This window comes from Lacerta agilis, chromosome 12 (assembly GCF_009819535.1).
Source record: "Lacerta agilis isolate rLacAgi1 chromosome 12, rLacAgi1.pri, whole genome shotgun sequence".
Classification (NCBI taxonomy): Eukaryota; Metazoa; Chordata; class Lepidosauria; order Squamata; family Lacertidae; genus Lacerta; species Lacerta agilis.
Genome location: NC_046323.1, coordinates 7,153,390 through 7,174,274, shown reverse-complemented (window position 1 = coordinate 7,174,274; position 20,885 = coordinate 7,153,390). Strand labels below are relative to the sequence as shown.

Sequence of the window (20,885 nt, the reverse complement as noted above, 5' to 3'; positions counted from 1 at the left end):
GGCTGGAAGTTGATGGGAACTGTAGTGCAGGCTGGCAAATGCTAAATAATCTAACAGGACTATCATGCTTTCAGAGCACTTTGCAGGAACATACACTGGTGTGCTTTGATTTATTTGGCTGTGGACCAGAGGAAAAATCCTGTTGCATTCTCCCTACTTCCACAAGTAGAGAAAAAGCTCCTGGGGTAGCGGTACCTGGGTTTAGTTGGAGATTCTTGGTGTTTGGTAATAGTTCTGTTACTGATAAATGAGATTATCACCCCTCTTTTATTGTCCATTCCGGGTCGCCCAACCACTGCCACAGTGTCCTTTCTCTTGGCAGATCAAGATGAGCAGGTGACAGCAAAGGCTGCAAGGTTTTTAGCTGGGGCAATCAGAATAAGGCCCACTATTTGACTGCTGATTCAGGACCCTAAAGTGTGTTTTATATAATTGACTTTTTATTTCTATTCTTTGTATATTGTATTGTTGTTTTATTGCTATGGCCAATGGCTGACGCAAATAAAGATTCATTCATTCATTCATTCAGTTACTGATAAATAAATAAGATCGAAACAAGCAGCCTAACCACTCCTAGCAGAAACGAAACCCACGACTGCGCATCAGGTCATCAGCCAGAGATATCTGCCGCCAAGATGCTAGCAGCCTTCACCTGATCTTGTTCTCACAACTGCAAGACACACAGGGAGAAAGCCGTCCCTGGCCTTTCACTGGAGTGTTTGTCACTTTCCCCAAACAGATGCCTTTCCCCATTCAGAACATTCCAGAGAGATGTCAATGATCCAGCTTCTATAGATCCCATTAAGTGGCACCCGCTGACTATTAAAGAACATTATCTCATCATTCTAGCTCATTAGCACTCTTTTATCCAAGGCCACTTTCTGAAGACCTGCTTAATGAACACTCAGTCTGATTTCTTTGCAGAGAGAAGTAAGCCTGGGAAGTACCAGAATGAGCATTTACTTTGATTTGTTCACAGGAAGGTTAGACGACCTTCAACCATCGCATCAAGGAAGAAGAAGAAGAAGAAGAAGAAGAAGAAGAAGAAGAAGAAGAAGAAGAAGAAGAAGAAGAGTTTGGATTTGATATCCCGCTTTATCACTACCCTAAGGAGTCTCAAAGTGACTAACAATCTCTTTTCCCTTCCTCCCCCACAACAAACACTCTGTGAGGTGAGTGGGGCTGAGAGACTTCAGAGAAGTGTGACTAGCCCAAGGTCACCCAGCAGCTGCATGTGGAGGAGCGGGGACGCGAACCCGGTTCACCAGATTACGAGTCCACCACTCTTAACCACTACACCACACTAGCTCATTCCACACTTTCTGGTGCATTTTCGCATCCTCTTTCCCTATCACAGAAGTCTGATTTTGGGGGGAAGTTAGACATTTCATGGTAGGCAAAATGATGAGGCAAGTATGTTGCTTTTGCAAGTGCTCCAAATTGGCTTTAATAGTGGAACCTGAATCAGCTGGGGGAGGGGGTGACTGAATCCCACCTGGAAATAGTGACAATCTATACTTTCCATAAACAACAACAACAACAACAACAACAACAACAACAACCCAGAGTCCTTTCTGCTGGGGAAAGCTCAAGACTGAAATCTCCAGGTATCAGAAAAGGTTATTTACGTATGCTATAACTGTGGCCCATGTTTTGTTAGCCCAAAGATAGTAAGTCAGAGAGGTCCCAACTAAAGAATATTGGCAGCTTAAGTTGACAGAATATGTAGGTCCTGAAAGACCTACATTGGCTCCCAGTACATTGCCGAGCACAATTCAACTTTGGCTGGCCTTCAGGTCCTAAGCCCATGCATGGTATAAGCTTTTCACTTGGTAAGGTAAAGGTAAAGGGACCCCTGACCATTAGGTCCAGTCGTGTCCAACTCTGGGGTTGCGGCGCTCCTCTCGCATTACTGGCCGAGGGAGCCGGCGTACAGCTTCCGGGTCATGTGGCCAGCATGCCGGAGCGGTACCTATTTATCTACTAGTTAAGAAGTTGACAAGTATAGGCCTCCATCCATTTAGCCTCATGTCACGTGACTTTAACTCAGCAAAGATCATTGTTAAACCGAGGTTAACAGACATAGAAAGACAGAAGGATATGAGTAAAGTACCTCACTTTCTAATTCAGGAGGAACGGAGATACCTGTCCTGTCCAGCCAGATATTTATTCCAACTAGAAATACCTTCTCATAGAAGAGCATTTACTCTAGCCCGTAATCACATAATGCCTTCAGTAGTTCTCCAAGGGAAGTACAAACGGACACCATTGTGCGAGAGATACTGCCTGTGCGGATCTGCCAGTGTGGTGTAGTGGTTAAGAGCGGTAGACTCATAATCTGGTGAACCGGGTTCGCGTCTCCGCTCCTCCACATGCAGCTGCTGGGTGACCTTGGGCTAGTCACACTTCTTTGAAGTCTCTCAGCCCCACTCACCTCACAGAGTGTTTGTTGTGGGGGAGGAAGGGAAAAGGAGAATGTTAGCTGCTTTGAGACTCCTTCGGGTAGTGAAAAGCGGGATATCAAATCCAAACTCTTCTTCTTCTTCTTCTGGAGAGGTGGAAACTACTGGCCACATACTCTCGCGATGCTGCTTCTACGCGGAGGTGCGAGGCGAGTTTATCCACTCGATGCTGGCTGAGCTACCTTGACACTCGGACAATTTCTATATAGAGTGGCTTCTTTCAGATGCTAACGCTAATGTGACAGCAAAGGTAGCCAGGTTCTGTGCTAGAGCCATAAAAATCCGGTCCGATCTAGTTCGCAGTACCCACACAACTTCAGGACAGAGCTGAAGACGAACCAGTGCTATAATCGGCTGTAGCCCACCTTTTAAAGTAGTGATATCTTCTTTTATCTAGTTACAGGTGGGTAGCCATGCTGGTCTGCCATAGTCGAAACAAAATAGAAAATTCTTTCCAGTAGCACCTTAGAGACCAACTGAGTTTGTTTCGTGTGCATGTATCTGAAGAAGTGTGCATGCACACGAAAGCTCATACCAAGAACAAATTCAGTAAGGTGCTACTGGAAAGAATTTTCTATTTTGTTTCTTTTATCTAAAAATTTTAAAGTTTAAAGTTTATATTTATAGTTCATATTTTAGAATGTATTTTGGATTTTTTTTATGGATATGTGTGTGCTGGTTGAGAACCATAACAATCTATCTATCTATCTATCTATCTATCTATCTATCTATCTATCTACTTGCACTTTTGACGTGCTTTCGAACTGCTAGATGGGCAGGAGCTGGCCCACAGCTCCACCCACGTCCCATTTTCACTTGGTAAACTGAAGCAAATGCATGACAGTTAGCTAGAAGTAAGCCCCACTGTGGGACTGTTAGGGTGGTTATGTGTGCTGCTTTACAAATGGGCTTAGGACATGAAGGAACAACAACAAAATCTTCTGAGTATTTCAAGGGTAACTTTTCATCCTGCTCTTCCCAGGCTGCAGAGCAATCCTTCTGAAAGGAGGTTGGCTGAAAGGGAGCATGGAGGCAAGTCTTCTCATAAACAGCAAAGCTTCTGCCTCAGCTTAACAGTTTCGGTGTCCAGCTTTTCTGATTTTGCTCCCAGTCACAAGCAAGCTCCCAACCAAAGGTAGGGTTATTGGGAAAAGACAGAAGTTCTCCATCAAAGCAAGCACTGCTACCCATCTGCAGGAACAGAACAACCACGCTGCATTCTGGGAAAAGAAAGCAACGCCATCTGGCAATTAAAACAACAAGTTTTGCCTGGTTTTCAAGGTGAATACTAATGCATCTCTGAAAATCTGTTCTTATTGGCACATGGGCCAATATAGTATGTCCCTATAATTCATTCATTTTCTCTCCCTCCCTCCCTCCCTCTTCCTCTCTCTCTCTCTCTCTCTGAGACAGACAGACAGACAGATTATTTTATCTTTTGAAAACAGTGCTTTGAAGGAAAATCTTCAGTTAGAAATGGCATACAGTATGGATTTGTCCTCAGAAATGTAGGTCAACCTTTAAAATGTGTTAATGCTACAGTGCCTTTAAAAAAAAAATACGAACCTCACGCATTCTGTGCCAATTCTCAAAAACATCACATGTCACATGGAAAAGAACATATGGCAATTTTAGACTATTTGCTATTTTTTCCAATACACATATTTAAACCCAATTATGTGTGAAATATAGCACAATTCAAGGCACATTTACTCAGAAGTAAGACCCACTAAGCTCAACGGGGCTTACTCCCATGTAAGTATCTACAGAACTTCAGCTTTTGGACTTAAAGATCTGGAATTTTCAGATTATTAGCTTCTCTTAATATTTATTATTTAATATCTAAGGCTGCAATCCTCTACCCATTTAACCTGGGAGTAAGTGCTATTGAATGCAATGGGACATCTATAGGATGGCACTGTTGTACGGTAGGATATGTGTATTCACAGGACAAGTGCAGAATTTCCCCTCTAAAATCTTTGATAAATGAAAATTATCACATGCATAAAAATCAAATGCAGGTTTAACACTAAAAGTCACCCAACAGTCTGACACTACAAAGAGGCCAATCCTTGTGTACAAATCTGCTGCTGCAATGGAAAATTCTCTCCTTTCTGGTAATGAAAGACTCCCGTGGGGCTGTTTCCTTTGTTTCCCAAAGGAAACAGCTACTACGGTAACTTCAAAAGGTATCAGCATCACATCAGTGACACTGGGACAAACTATTTCTCTCTCTTTTTAATAATATTTTTATTAAATTTTCAACAAAAATAACAAAAATCAAAAACAAACAACAAGCAAACAAAACAACAACCACAAACAAAGAAAAATATACGTAAAAGCAATATCAAATCAATCAAATCTCTGAATCCCATGCCCCCCCCCCTGGTTCCTTAATTTTCTTTTTCAACTGCATATCATTTCTACTCTAAATTATTTTTTCTACCTCAAATTTCTTACATTGTTGCTAAAATTACAAGTGTTCTTGAAAATCCTGCCAATATATTAACCTGTTTACAATACTTTAGTAAGTACACAATAAACATTTCCCATTCTTTTTTAAAATTTCTTGTCGTCTTCGTTTCTGAGCTTTCCAGTTAATCTAGCCATTTCAGCGTAGTCCATTAACTTGGTTTGCCAATCTTCTTTGGTCAAGATTGGGACAAACTATTTCAATAGTTTGAAGTCCGAAGGCACTGTCCCTTGTTCCTGCTATTAGTACCAGTAATCTGGTGAACCGGGTTCGCGTCCCTGCTCCTCCACATGCAGCTGCTGGGTGACCTTGGGCTAGTCACACTTCTTTGAAGTCTCTCAGCCCCACTCACCTCACAGAGTGTTTGTTGTGGGGCAGGAAGGGAAAGGAGAATGTTAGCTGCTTTGAGACTCCTTCGGGTCGTGATAAAGCGGGATATCAAATCCAAACTCTTCTTCTTCTTCTCTCAAGAATCCAGACATTTGGTAGCATGGGGAGCTGTCTTGTCCCGAGTCTGACCATTGGTCCACCCAGCCCAGCCTTGCCCCAGGCTTTGCTTCAACACTAAGACTGCAGCTAAGGACATCTAAGGTGCTTCACAAAGGAACTGAAGGATCCTCTCTTGGGTAACTCCATGCTATATATATATAGCTATTCCCGCTAGGCTTGACTTTCCACTGCTGGGCCCTGCTTTAGAAGTTATTGCACCTGTGCAAATGTTATCATTTTATGTTACGTTCCGTAAGCGGAATACGAGAGGCTGAAAAATAAAGATCTGGGGTGATGGTGAGTTGGGTTATTGCATACTTAAAAAAAAGTGAAAGAGCCTCTAGAGCAGTGTTTCCCAACCTTGGGTCTCCAGCTGCTTTTGGACTACAGTTCCCATCATCCTTGACCACTGGTCTTGTTAGCTAGGGATGATGGGAGTTGTAGTCCCAAAACAGCTGGAGACCCAAGGCTGGGAAACACTGCTCTAGAGCAGGGTGCAAATTCTCCAAACAATTTTTTAAAAAGGCATGGGACATTTTAATTGGCCTTTAGGGGCCAGTGTTATCAACATAGTCCAACAACATCTGGAGAGTACCACATAGCATTGTGGAACTGTAGCGCTGGAAGGGACTCAGGGGGTCATCGGGTCCAACCCCCTCCAATGCAGGAATCCTGCCCACAGCCATCCCTAGGTGGGCTTGAACCACCGACTTTCTGGTTGGTTGGCTGCTACTACTTCAGGCATCCTCTCAGCATCTTGTTTTCCATATCCCTCGTTCGTGTACAAGCGTCCTATGAATGGGTTTCCCACACGCTGCCGGGTCCCAGGAATGAATAACTGAGTACAGCTTGGTGGCATTTCTCCTCTCTCTCCAAACTTTGCATTTTTTTTCCCTGCTAAACTCATCATAAACATCCGGTCCACACGGGCTGCCCACTGCCCTCCTCAACCCTTTTCATCTTCCAGCAGTTAATCAGCGGCACTTATAATTGTGAGAAAACAGTCTCTGTTTATGTCTCTTAGCCAAGCTTTTTTCCATTATGGATTTTGGATACTACATCATTGGGCAGAAAACCGAGGGGAGGAAACGGTGTGAACGGATATTTCAGCAGCCTGAGTAAATGCCATAAACTAGTCGTCTTCAAACATTGTTACATAACCCTACACTTAAGGTACCTTGTTTTTAAAATCAACAACTGGCTCAGCGAGTCCCTGGAGCAGGAAATGTTGGCAAACACTATAGCACAGATAAAGCCGACTTATTCCTTGCGGACTCTGTTTGATGCAGAGAGATGTTCTGTTTTTTTCAGTCACCTCAACTGTATTTCTTGACTGAACATTAACACCAAAGCATTGGAGAAATGTTGAAGGGCATGGAGTTATCCGACCCCCGAGCCATCTGAAGGCAATCCTGTATAAGGCAGTTTTTGAAATCTTTAATGTTTTATTATGTTTTATTATATATGTTGGAAGCTGCCCAGAATGGCTGGGGCAGAGTGGGGGGTATAAATAGTCAAATTATCATTATGGAATGGGACGTCCCTATTTTCATCGGAGAAATGTTGGAGGGTATGAAAACGTCTCCTTACTCTTTGCTTAATTGCGCTTTTTTTTTGTGAGGGCAGGACTGACCCTTAAGGAAAGGAGGAGGAGACAGCACTTGTGAGGAAGAAAGCAGGAAGACTGTAGTCAAGGGGCAAGGAGGACGATGCCAAGCCAAGCCGAGAGCCAGTGTGGTGTAGTGGTTAAGAGCGGTAGACTCATAATCTGGGGAACCGGGTTCGTGTCTCCACTCCTCCACATGCAGCTGCTGGGTGACCTAGGGCTAGTCACACTTCTCTGAAGTCTCTCAGCCCCACTCACCTCACAGAGTGTTTGTTGTGGGGGAGGAAGGGAAAGGAGAATGTTAGCCGCTTTGAGACTCCTTCGGGTAGTGAAAAGCGGGATATCAAATCCAAACTCTTCTTATTCTTTCTCAAAGTTGGCCACAAAATACACCTTTTGAGTCTGCCTTTGCCTCACACTAGTGAATAGAAGGGGGGAATATGCAGCAAGCGGACAATTTCTCCTACTCAACATGGATGGCTGGATGGATTGCACTTATATACCACCTTCCCGCCAAGGCAGTTTACAATTTTAAAAGACGGAACCACATAAATGATACGAAATGTAAAGTTGGCCCAGTGGTGGTTGGTGGGAGCAAAAATTTGACTGGGGCAGACCCTGATGTTGCCTTCCCGCATTTCTCACCCTATTCGTCCCTCAAACAGGGCAGATGATGTCCATTAGCTGAGGGAGGTGGGCAGAGGGCACAATCTGACTGTGCAGGCCCCGCAGGGCAGATGGTGTCTGCTGGCTCTGTAAAGGTGGCAGAGAGCACCTCTGGAAAATAAAAAAAACCATTAGAAGGAAAAGCAGGAAGACCTTTAGGTTAGCACCTTGAGAACAGGCACACTGGTCACCTGCTCAGTCTTTCCCACTGTGGTGTGATGTACTCTACTTCTATTTAGATTATAGTGATCATTTCAAAACTTGTATCTCTATCTCTACCTCTCTCTCTCTGTGTGTGTGTGTGTATACAGTCATACCTTGGACAGGGGCATCTTACCCATAGAGGCTAGTGGCGCAGTGTGCCAGGGCGCCAAGTTTTGGAGGGCACCAGGGAAGAGGTGGAGGCTGGCCATGGTGCCTCCCGGCATCAGCTCGCTGCCCTTGCCCACCTCCGCCATGCTGCGCCGAAGCCTCCGCCATGCTGCACCGCGCCAGGAGTCTCCGTCTGCCATGGCCACCACAGCACGAAGTAGGAGGTGCTGCGTCCAGCCTCTGCCTCTTCCCTGCCAGAGGAGCTGCCCTCCAGCCGCTGCCCGCCTCCTCCAGCCCCACCCAGCAGCTCCGTCCTCCCTTAAAAAAGGTGGACAACCCTGGGAAACGGGGGGTGCCGCCGGAGGGAGCTTTGCACCACGGCGCCGGATATGCTTAAGACGGCCCTGACCTTGGAAGTCAAACAGTTTAGTTCCGGAACGGTTCGGCTCCCAAATGCCACAAATTCAAAAGTGACTGTTCCGGTTTGCAAACTATTTTTGGAAGCCGAACATCTGACGGGGCTTCCGCAGCTTCCGATGGGCTGCAGGAGCTTCCTGCAGCCCATCAGAAGCTGCGCTGTGGTTTCCGAACGTTTTGGAAGTCGAACAGACTTCCGGAATGGATTCCGTTCGACTTCCAAGGTATGACTGTATAGCAAAGTAATATGGAAATGTGGCAAACTGAACTTAATATTGGAAAAATGAGAAACTGAGAGAAGCCATCCACTCATAACCAGAGCAGAGCTTCTGAAGAGGGCATTGAGGTTCCAGTATTTACATACAGGGGGAGGTAACTTAGTCCCAAGCTGTTTGGGCAAAGCAAAATTGCCTATTTGCCTCTTCTTTCCCATTCCTTTAGGTTTCCTGGAGAGAATTGCTCAGATCCGAGGAAACAGAAATATTTAGCCTACAGCATTCCCTCTAAAACGAATATTAAGTTTTTGGCTTCCAAGAAGTGACTTCTTAAATAAACATACAGAAATCTATCAGTAACAGTGAACTGGGGAAACAGGCCTTTCCTACATGCTATATATTTCATTCAAACCTTGTTTTCTCTTATTTGTGAATCACAATGTGGCACAGGTCCCTTGAGCCAGAACTCTTTATTTTAAATGTCATAACATTAGTAAATGAGATCCCATGTGGATTTCTCACGTGCAGATTCCCCCTGCCCTCGGCTGAATGTTGTTGAAACACCAAAGCTGTTGTTCTAAATGCCAAAAAAAGTCATGAAAACTTTTCAAATGGCATATGCATCCATGGCTTTAACTTGTTTTTTTTTTAAAAAAACCATATAAATATGTAGTGGTTGTTCTGGACATCTCTTTAATGATGTGAACATATTGCAGGGCATATAGATTCTAGTTTAACAACGTAAGTCCCCAAAGCAAAGTGGGCTGATCATCCTTAACCAACCAACAATTTTCTAGCTCCTCGTTTACTCAATTCACGTGTTACTAGAATTATCTCTACTGGGTGATGTTAATCACACATTCAGAGGCAATGAGAAGCAGCAGTTCTGCTCAAAAAAAGTGGGGAGGATGGAGGGCACCTTTCTCTTGCAGAGCCTTCATACATACTATGGAAAGGAACCAGGCTGTGGCCTCAAGATGGAAAAGTTTTAGGAACATCTGGATGGAAGGATGAGTGTGTGGGAGAGAAAGCAACTGGGCAAGGAAGGAGGCAACAAGTTGTGAAAGGTTCCAGAGAGAGAGAGAAAATTCCAAGAAAAGTTATCCATCCAAAAGGAGCAAAGCTACACTCCAAGTTCTAATACATCATCAGTGGGCATCCGATTTTTGTCAAGAACAAAAAACCTGACCAGTATATTCATCTCTGGACATGTTCAATTAATTTGTTTATTTCAGAAGCATCAAGGATTTTGATGGGCCATTATTTTGTAGATGGTACAGAAACATGAGAATTTGCATTGGCACCTCATGAGAAGAGAAGACTCCCTAGAAAAGACCCTGATGTTGGGAAAGATGGAGGGCACAAGGAGAAGGGGACGACAGAGGATGAGATGGTTGGACAGTGTTCTCGAAGCTACTAACATGAGTTTGGCCAAACTGCGAGAGGCAGTGAAGGATAGGTGTGCCTGGCGTGCTCTGATCCATGGGGTCACGAAGAGTCGGACACGACTGAATGACTGAACAACAACAACAACAACAACAGAAACATATCTCCAGTGCCAAGAAAAGGCCATTTTTGCCATAAGCAACAAATTCAAAATGAGTACAGTCGTTCTGGAAGTCTATTCGACTTCCGAAATGTTTGAAAACCAAAGCGTGGCTTCCGATTGGCTGCAAGAAGCTCCTGCAGCCAATCGGAAGCAGCAGAAGCCCCGTCGGACGTTCAGCTTCCAAAAGAACATTTGCAAACCCACTCACTTCTGGTTTTCGATCGTTTGGGAGCCAGAAATTCGACTCCCAAGGCGTTCAGGAGCCAAGGGATGACTGTATTCGATGAGAGACCTGGACATACTTATCTATGTCATTGAAAGCCATGCAATGGTCTGAGAACTTGAGAGCACAGAGCAAGGGAGAGTGAATGAAGAACACACCTTTGATCTGAGGTGCTTTTTTCTGAGAGGCAAAACACCCAACAAACTCAAGTGTCCAGTGCATCTTCACATTGGGCCAAGCAACATGGAACACACAAATAAGCTTTTCGAGATCCTAGATTCCCTTTTCGTGCCAATGCAAATTCCGTCTTCAGGATATTTGCTCAGGAGATTGCCCAGACTGCATGTTGTTGTTGTTTTCCTGAGGAGCAATCTGCTTTTGTCCTTGGCAAATGGACAAAATACTTGTTGTTTTCAGATCATTTTAATGAATGAACTGGGTGTAGCCAGCCCAGGCGTTGTCTTAGCAGCTCTCTATAGAGAGGCTGCCCTACCCCAAGAGGGGTTAAATCCCAGGGGAGTCTTAATCCCCCAGAAGGTTCATTAGCAAAGAGCAGGAATTTACTAAGAACCATTCAAAACTGTTTTCGTGTGTGCACTTCTATTTCAGTCATGGATTTCCTAAATGCAACAGATAATAGGGAGGATATTTGGTATTTCGGGTTCAGGCCCAATGTCTTCGTATTTTTGCAACAGGAGCAGGGAAACTTTTCCAGTTAGCATCCTTAGGTTGCAAAACTGTCACAGGCCATTTTGACAGGTGGGCTGGGCAGGGCTGACACCAAGTGAAACGTTTTCTTTTACCCTCACAGTTTGAACCCAAATGTCATAGGCACAAAGCTCTTGCAGGCACTGGTGATCTATTGAACAGAGGAATCGTTCTGAACAAAAAAAAGCTTAACTGTCAGTGAAAAAGTTATCGCCCTTTTGGCTGCATAGCTAAAAGTTCCAACTTCCCGTGCCCTTTCTATCTAGCATGGCAACTTATGCATCATCAATAGAGAAGACAAAACAGTACACAGTTTTGCAGAGTATTTGTGCAAGCTTATTTGTAAGTCTAGATGCAAATTTAGAAATAATTGCCATCCTATAAATAGGAATGCAATATATTTCACCTTGGCAGGGAAGACTATAGTCAAGTGCCCTTCAAACACAGGACTCCTTACAACAGAGGACTATCCTCTGTAAACTATATCTGCCTTTCTGGGAACATTTTCCCCTTGTATACACATTTATGGGTCGGAAAACAGTATTGAAAAATTCAGAGTAGTGCAAGTTTCAAAGGATAGGTATGTTTCGTTTCATGTATTCTTTTGGGGAGCTGAATTAGGTCAGATCACATTAAAATTCAAACTGAGCCAAATTTCTTCCTCATCAGCTAAGTCACAGATTCTCCAAGCTTTTGTGCTTTGTTAATGACTTAGTCTAGGATAGTAATCCAAAGTTTAACAACTAGTAAGCAAACCTGCCCACTGGGTATATAAAAATGCTGGGTTCTTTTTGTTTTTACCATTCCTGTTTTTGTAATTCTCCACTTCTCCAGCTCCACTAACTCCCGTCCTCCCCCCCAAAAAACCCATTTAATCATTTTATCCTATTAATGTCTTTTCATCAAAATACATTTCATACCTGCCTGTACTGCATGTTGTGCTTTTTCACTTCTCCAGCTGCAGAATGGAGATAACAGTTATCTACTTTGGGTGAAGTAGATATTCATTAAAACTAATTTGAAATCATGTATGGAAAGTGTCATAGGACTCAAACATCTCAGTTTTTATTCCCATAAACTATTTTCCCCCAGTTTCAACGCCACTGCCAGCATTATGCAGACACTTGCCCCATGAAAAACATTTTTTAATCGTATCATTTAAACATGTTGTTTTGCAACAGCAATTGTCATCATAACCAAGGCTCCATCCAGTCCAGAGTGTGTACAGCATCCATAAATAGAGAGATCCCTTTAGCCAGGGGTGGGGAACATTTTATAGCCTGAGGGCCACATTCCCTTCTAGGCAATATGTTGAGGGCCACATGCCAGTGACTGGTGTGGACACAGAGTTGCTTTATTCCAGGGTCAGACTATTTATTGTCTACTCTGACTGGCAGCATCTCTGCAAGAGGTCTTTCTCATTTCTGGCTACCTGACCATTTAACTGAACCTATCGTATGGATGAAAAGTATGTACTTTCCTTCACCCTAAAATTTGAACCATCTGGAGCGCCTGCTTATATTGCTCGCTCATTGCTCATGAATGGTGGGGTAGCATTCTATTCGCAGACGCCTGCCCATGCTGTTTCCTTTACATTGGCTTCATAATTGCAGTGTGTTGACTGCAAATTATGAAGAAATGTTTTGCGATGAAAGCCACACATTGACAAGTACCATCTGGAATGGCAACTAGTAGGATGTTCTTTAAAATATATAGAGTTGCTGCTTTAAAAATAGGGGGGGGGGAGATTGTGGGACCTATGATTGCAATCATGTCATGTCCCAACCACAGGTAAATGTTTCATGCCACTCACTTCCAGCAGTTTGCAGCTTGTGGCAAGCCAGGGGCATGCTTTGGAGGCCTCCGTAAGTCAGGCCATAACAAACTACCCTAAATGGAAGAAGAAGAAGAAGAAGAAGAAGAAGAAGAAGAAGAAGAAGAAGAAGAAGAGGAGGAGGAGGAGGAGGAGGAGGAGGAGGAGGAGGAGGAGGAGGAGTTTGGATTTGATATCCCGCTTTATCACTACCCAAAGGAGTCTCAAAGCGGCTAATATTCTCCTTTCCCTCCCTCCCCCACAACAAACACTCTGTGAGGTGAGTGGGGCTGAAAGACTTCAAAGAAGTGTGACTAGCCCAAGGTCATCCAGCAGCTGCATGTGGAGGAGTGGAGACGCGAACCCGGTTCACCAGATTACGAGTCTACCGCTCTTAACCACTACACCACACTGGCTCTCAAGTCAGTGAGGGCATGCCAAACGCTACTCCCAGCATTCAGAAGCCAAAGGGTGTGTATGGCAGGCTTGAGGGTTTAGAAATCCACGTGGGATTGACTTTTCCGCAAAATGGTATGTGCTGGAATGCTCATGAAAAGTGGTTCTTGTTCTTAAATGAAAATAGCCCCGAATATATTTGTACCCCATTTGGTTTGAGTTTTATTTGCCACATTTAAAGACCCCCCTAAGCCAAGAATAACTGCTTTCCTTCTAGTTCTTCCCATGCTATAGCAATAAGAACCAAGTCAACATCAATGTAGCGAGGGGGGGGGGGCTCAGAAGACCAGCATGGCTCACCCTTCTTGCTGGCCCTGTTCTCCCCCCACCACATACAGACATCGTGATGGGTGAGGTCTGTGAGGTCTCTGCCATTTTAATTACCCCCATTATAATTACCCCCAATGTGGCATACATAGGGCTGCCTCTGGAGATGGTTCAGAAACTTCAGCTGGTGTACAATTCAGTGGGCAGGTTGCTCACCAATAAAGTATTAAATGGCTCAGGACCATGATCCCTCAAGGACCACCCCTCCCCATATGAAATGACCCAGACCCTGTGATCATCACCATGAGGCCCTTTTTTGTGGGTCTCCCTCCACAAGAGGTTCAGAGGGTGGCAACACGAGAATGGGCCTTTTCTGCATTGTCCCCCTGTTGGTGGAATGCTCTCCCCGGAGAAGCTTGCCTGGTGCCTTCATTACATATCTTTAGGTGCCAGGCAAAACTGTTCCTCTTCTCCCTGTGGGGGGGGGAGCATTGCTTTTGTTCTATATTTTTGTGTTTTAATATTGTAAACCACCCTGTGATCCTCAGATGAAGGTCAGTATAGAAATTTAATACATGATAGTAATAAATAACTCTGTAACAGCAGCCACCACTCCCCCCCCCCGAATGTCTTGGGGTGGTAATACACTCTGGGGGGCAGTGTGGGTGGTTACAATGGCAGGCAACTCACAACTTCCTGGTGCAGATCTCTGGAGCGCATTCCTGGGCAGTGTGTATGGAGGTCCTGGGCTGCCCAGACAACAAGATCCACCCTCTCGGCCTCACTGATGTGGTCCAGAGGAAAGGAGAGCAATATGTTTAGCACTAGCATGGCTGCAGGAGTTGCCGGAAGGAGGCATGCAAGATGCCATCCCAACGTCTTAGGGACTCCACTCCAGATTTGTATAGTGTTTACTGCTTAGGCTTTTCTTCTCGCGAAGACATAGACCACCACACTGCTATTGGTCATCAAAATCTCCAGCACTGGAGGAAGGGACTGAATTAGAAGGGCACTTAAAAGAGTACAGTTGTGAGCGGGGCTCATATCTGGTTTCCACATGGGCTGGTCTGAGGGTAAGCAAACTTCTATATTTCATGTAGGCTCCACTTCACATTAGTGCTGGCATAGTATAATAATAATATAATAATTTATTATTTATACCCCGCCCATCTGGCTGGGTCTCCCCAGCCACTCTGGGCGGCCTCCAACAAATACCAAAATACAATACAAAGTCACAAGTTAAAAACTTCCCTAAACAGGGCTGCCTTCAGGTATTTTCTAAATGACAGGTAGTTGTTTATCTCTCTGACCCCTGATGGGAGGGCGTTCCACAGGGCGGGCACCACTACCGAGAAGGCCCTCTGTCTGGTTCCCTGTAGCTTTGCTTCTCGCAGTGAGGGAACCGCCAGAAGGCCCTCGGTGCTGGATCTCAGTGTCCGGGCTGAATGATGGGGGTGGAGACGCTCCTTCAGGTATACAGGACCGAGGCAAACTCGGCCCTCCAGATGTTTTGGGACTGCAACTCCCATCATCCCTGACCACTGGTCCTGTTAGCTAGGGATGGTGGGACTTGTAGTCCCAAAAAACATCTGGAGGACCGAGTTTGCCTATGCCTGCATTAGCGTCTAACCACAACAAGCAATGCCCACATGTTTTGGGACCTCATAGTAGGCACCTGATATTCCATGCTTTAGCTTCTGAGCATGGAGTAGGGAAACCCTGTTGCTTCTAATGCTCAATTTTTACACTTTTGCTCATAAACTTTCCTTCCCTGGAAATAGCACAAATCCCAGCTGCCCCTCACTTCTGGCAAAGGTGCTCGCCAGCCCTGAAAGCAAATAATAATTATAATTATAATCACACCAAGATCAAAGCCTCCTATGGAAAAATAAAATAATTACGGAACGTGGGCCTTAAGGCATACACCTCCTTTCACTGAAATGTTGACAAGGAACTTAATTTTGTAAGAGAATGGGTTTTTTTAAACAAGAAAGAAAGAAAGAAAGAAAGAAAGAAAGAAAGAAAGAAAGAAAGAAAGAAAGAAAAGGCTATATACAAAACAGACCTCAAGCACGAGTGACTAAGCATAACACAAACATACACTGCCGGATGGGAATATCTCCCTCAGGTTTCATTTAAATATCGGTGTGGAGACAGTTAGAGATAATTAGGCATGTAAAGTAAGCAAATGCCTGATAAACTAAAAGACTAGAACTAAACGACGATGTAGCGTTCAAAAGGGCAACATGCACCAAAATGACAAGGAGAAATTATTGCAGGGAAGGCAATCCAGTAAAATGGCATGAATGATTTTAATTAACAGAGAGAATCTGTGTAGAATATAGGTGCTGGAGAATAAACAGAATCTCCAGAGAAAGAACACTTACTCTGACAACTTTGTCAGTTAAACAAGCACATCTTCCCCCAAAAGGCTGATCTTCGTTATCGGGGGCGTTGTAATTGGCATTTTCAATGCTTATGCACACCCTCCTTCAAGAACAATTAAACCTCCTATATTAGCAGCAGACTTGGGAATAAGGATGATAAATCTGAGAAGCAATTGCAGAAGCATATTAATGGCATTTTATCTGAATGGAGGGGAGAGAAGAAAGCTGAGAAGCATTAAAATACTACCTTTAGTGAGATTTAAGAATACCGAATGGTTTGGCTGTGGAACCACAGCACCATGTTCAGGTGGCAACTGTGAAATGTCTTTCGCCATAATTAGCAGAAATAACAACCTAATGAACTCCTAGAGATGCATCTGTGCTGTGCAGTGGATCCAAATGAGTTCAAGAAAGCAAAATGTGTTTCACAAAACTCAGACTATAAGACCGGAAGGGAGAAACTATGGCCCTCCAGATGTTGTGACACATCTCCTCTCATCATCCTTGATCAATGGCCATGCTGGCTGGGGCTTATGAAATCAGGAAGGATCTGGAGGCGGCGGGGAGACTGGTTGCCATCCCCTGCCATAAGGCAACACTATCCAAGTCAATTCCACACAGTAAAGCTAAACAAAGTGGCAGAATACAGTGGTATCTTGGGTTGCAGACACTTCAGGTTACAGACGCTTCAGGTTACAGACTCCACTAACCCAGAAATAGTACCTAGGGTTAAGAACTTTGCTTCAGGAGGACAACAGAAATCGTACGGTGGCGGCGCAGCGGCGGCAGTAGGCCCCATTAGCTAAAATGGTACCTCAGGTTAAGAACAGTTTCAGGTTAAGAACGGAGCTCCAGAACAAATTAAGTTCTTAACCCGAGGTAAAAGCATACCAGATGTGAGTGGTCTACCTATTTTTCTTGCCTGTCCCAAGAGATCCATTTGGGAAAGATAATATCCCCTATGACATCCCCGCTGTCCTAAAATTCATCAGTGTGTCCAGAATTCTGACCTCAGGGAAGCAGGCTTTCCCTAAGAGGAACCCATCGCAAATGGCAAACCTTGCATACTGCAATTTCAGTTCTTTCCAGCTCCTGCTCCCCAGCTGAGGAAGCCTCCTCCTGCTAACTATGTGTTTAAGGAGAGTGGTGAACGTACTTCTAGTCAGTTCTTAATGTGTATTGTTTAGGCCAGGCATAGGCAAACTCGGCCCTCTAGATGTTTTGGGACTACAACTCCCATGATCTCTCGCTAACAGGACCAGTGGTCAGGGATGATGGGAATTGTAGTCCCAAAACATCTGGAGGGCCGAGTTTGCCTATGCCTGGTTTAGGCAAAGGCTAGTCCTGAGCCTCAGTGAAGCAGAGAATTTGCTGCCTGGTATGCTTAACATTTGAGGAATATAGCAACAGTGGCAATGAAACACCAAGGCTGGCCCAAGACATTTTTCTGCCTGAGGCAAATGGCAAAGTAGTGCCTCCTCCCATTTTGTGTACAGAATCCAAATGGACTGAACCTTAACTTTATTTCAATACTTCCACCAAACATGAGAGCAGCAGAATAGCTGGCCAGGGGGTGGGAGTGACAGAAGGCTACTGCTTCCCCATCCTCCAACATCCACCGCATGAGGCAGCAACCTCACTCTGCCTAATGGTGGGGCTCTCATTATGCCTGTATATTAACAACTTCAGACTTCTTCCTTTTCTCAGAAAACCAGGACTATGTTGTAGGAACCCATGCCTCCTCCTCGGGCCACCATTAATCCTGCTTCCGGAGAACAAATACTGGTGTAGGGAGAATCCATAACATTACTCCACACCAGAGATACATAAAAGAGGCAGAAATAACTAGGGAAGTTCCGGTTACAACGTTCATTCATTCCAGAGGTCCGTTCTTAAGCCGGAACCGTTCTTTATAGGAGGCACACTAATGGGGCCTCCAGCCGCTAATGGGGCCTCGCTAATGGGGCCTCCAGCCGCTGCCACGCCGCCGGCACACAACTTCCGCTCGCATCCCGGGGAAAGTTCGCAACTAGGGGCATCTACTTCTGGGTTAGCAGAGGTCATTACCCGAAACATTCGTAAGGAGGACGGTACATAACCCGAGGTTCCACTGTATGATCATTACACCAGGGAGATTTTAGACCAAAGTGATGCCTGCCAGATGTTTTTGGCTACGCCAAGCTAATATAGCCAGGGTTCAGGGGTGATGGGAATCGTCATTCAAATCATCTGGATAGCACCATGTCGGCTACCCTGTTTTAGACAATGAACCCTAATATCTGTTTGATGAACAAACTGCTAGAACGAAACCAAATAGAACTATTCAATTTCATAAGTTGTTTGAAACAATAAATAAATAAATTCCTTCCAGTAGCACCTTAGAGACCAACTAAGTTTGTTCTTGGTATGAGCTTTCATATCTGAAGAAGTGTGCATGCACACGAAAGCTCATACCAAGAACAAACTTAGTTGGTCTCTAAGGTGATGCTTTTGAATTATGGTGCTGGAGGAGACTCTTGAGAGTCCCATGGACTGCAAGAAGATCAAACCTATCCATTCTCAAGGAAATCGGCCCTGAGTGCTCACTAGAAGGACAGATCCTGAAGTTGAGGCTCCAGTACTTTGGCCACCTCATGAGAAGAGAAGACTCCCTGGAAAAGACCCTGATGTTGGGAAAGATGGAGGGCACAAGGAGAAGGGGACGACAGAGGATGAGATGGTTGGACAGTGTTCTCGAAGCTACTAACATGAGTTTGGCCAAACTGTGGGAGGCAGTGAAGGATAGGCGTGCCTGGCGTGCTCTGGTCCATGGGGTCACGAAGAGTCGGACACGACTGAACGACTGAACAACAACAAGGTGCTACTGGAAGGATTTTTTTTTTAATTATTATTTTTTGTTTCGACTATGGCAGACCAACACGACTACCTACCCGTAACTATAAGTTGTTTTGTCCCTCAGATTGAGCATACCATGTCAGAGTATTGGTCCGTCTAGTTCCAGCCTGTCTTGACTGGCAGTGGCTTTCCAGGATTTCAGACGGAAGTCTTTTAGACCTACCAGGAGATGATGGGGTGTGCTCTACCATTGAACTAAAGCCTTAAGCAAAACAACTGCAGATTTCTTTACTATCCCAATGGCAACTTGTCAGGGAAGAACCACCTTAAAAGGAAGAATGAGAGGTGGCAAAAGCCCAAATACCCTGAATCTCGATTTAAATAAAGAAGATAGTCCCTCCCTTCCCCAGTGGGGATTTCAGTGGAATTATAGCTGCTAAGACAACAAAATGAGAATGTGATGTCTCAGAATGGTCCGAGTGACTGTAATTGTTTTGTTCTAGTATACTGCTCTTGCTGCCTGCTGGAAATCCAGAAGAGATCTCATTAAGCGCAACTGCCTAGTAATTGCTACAGGTTTTCTTTCGTCATGAAACAGCCAAGCCACAAGACTACAGCTACTGAAATAACAAGGGCTTATTTCTTCCAGTTGCAAGTCTGAAGCTCACCGAAGAATCATTGCGTGAAAGCTCATTCACTAGCTAAACGAGATGCTTTGAAAAAGATCAATATCCTCATTAGTGAATTTTTAGAAAGCAGAAAAAAACCTAATCTTATAGACTTAAGGAAATGCCAATTGCAAACACTGTGTTTCCTAGTCATATTAATTTCTCCATAACATCCATGGAAATTTGCCCTTAATATTTTGAGACCACGCTCAGCTCCTAAAAATTATAGCATATGTCATATAGACAGCTGGTGTGATGTTGTGAGTGGCTGGGAGGGTGAACTTGGAAGTCACTGGTTCAAATTCTGCTTGGTGGTCACTGTCCTCAGGAAAAATAATTTTATCTCTCTCACCTTTCATCATCACCACCACCACCACCTGGCATCAGGAGTTTAATAACACGGACACAGTTTACAGGGCTGTTGTAAAAGTTACTGAGGTAAATGTACAGGTGAAACTCGAAAAATTAGAATATCATGGAAAGGTTCATTTCTTTCAGTAATTCAACTTAAAAAGTGAAACTAATATATGAGATAGACTCATGACATGCCAAGCGAGATATGTCAAGCCTTTATTTGTTATAATTGTGATGATTGTGGCGTACAGCTGATGAGAACCCCAAATTAACCATCTCAACTTTGGGGTTTTCATCAGCTGGACACCATAATCATCACAATTATAACAAATAAAGGCTTGACACATCTCACTTTGCATGTCATGAGTCTATTTCATATATTAAACTCCAGTAGATGATGAAGACAATTGCTTACATAAATGAACTTTTCCACCATATTCTAATTTTTCGTGTTTCACCTGTATATGAAGCACTCTGGACAGTTAGGGGCTTCTGTACACTACAAGCTTAAGTACCGGTAAGTTTTTAACTGCCATGACTGTCCCCAATGAATTATGAGAATTCATCCCTACCAGTGAAGTCAGTAGGTGTGCGAAACCAATCAAAGGGCGGGAAATCAAGGATTACCATCCAGTTGGTTAGTAGAACTGGATACAGATTTATCTAATGCCAGGGAAGGGGAGAGATATGCTTAGCACAACATTCTTTGTATTTGTCTTTACAGAGTTCCAAAACCTAGTACTGTTTGTAAATGCTTTGGAATACTTTTAAAAAGAAAGGAAAACAGTGTTAGATATCATTCACAGGACTTCAAGAACAAAATGAATTTCCCCCCTAAACAAGGATATCAACAACTGCAGCTGGACAACAGTACGTTTCATAAAATGATTATCCATTAAATTTCTCTCTCCTGTTTTCCTATTTTTGCTATTCTCAGAAACAGATGCCTTTCTTAGAAACTCAGCCACTTCCCCCACTTTTTTTA

General features: G+C 44.2%; 1 protein-coding gene across 1 annotated transcript in view; it reads right to left on the bottom strand.

The window, feature by feature from the left end:
• PDE1C (phosphodiesterase 1C) overlaps window positions 1-20,885 on the bottom strand; it is a 244,296-nt gene that overhangs the window by 207,329 nt on the left and 16,082 nt on the right. The window lies entirely within an intron of this gene.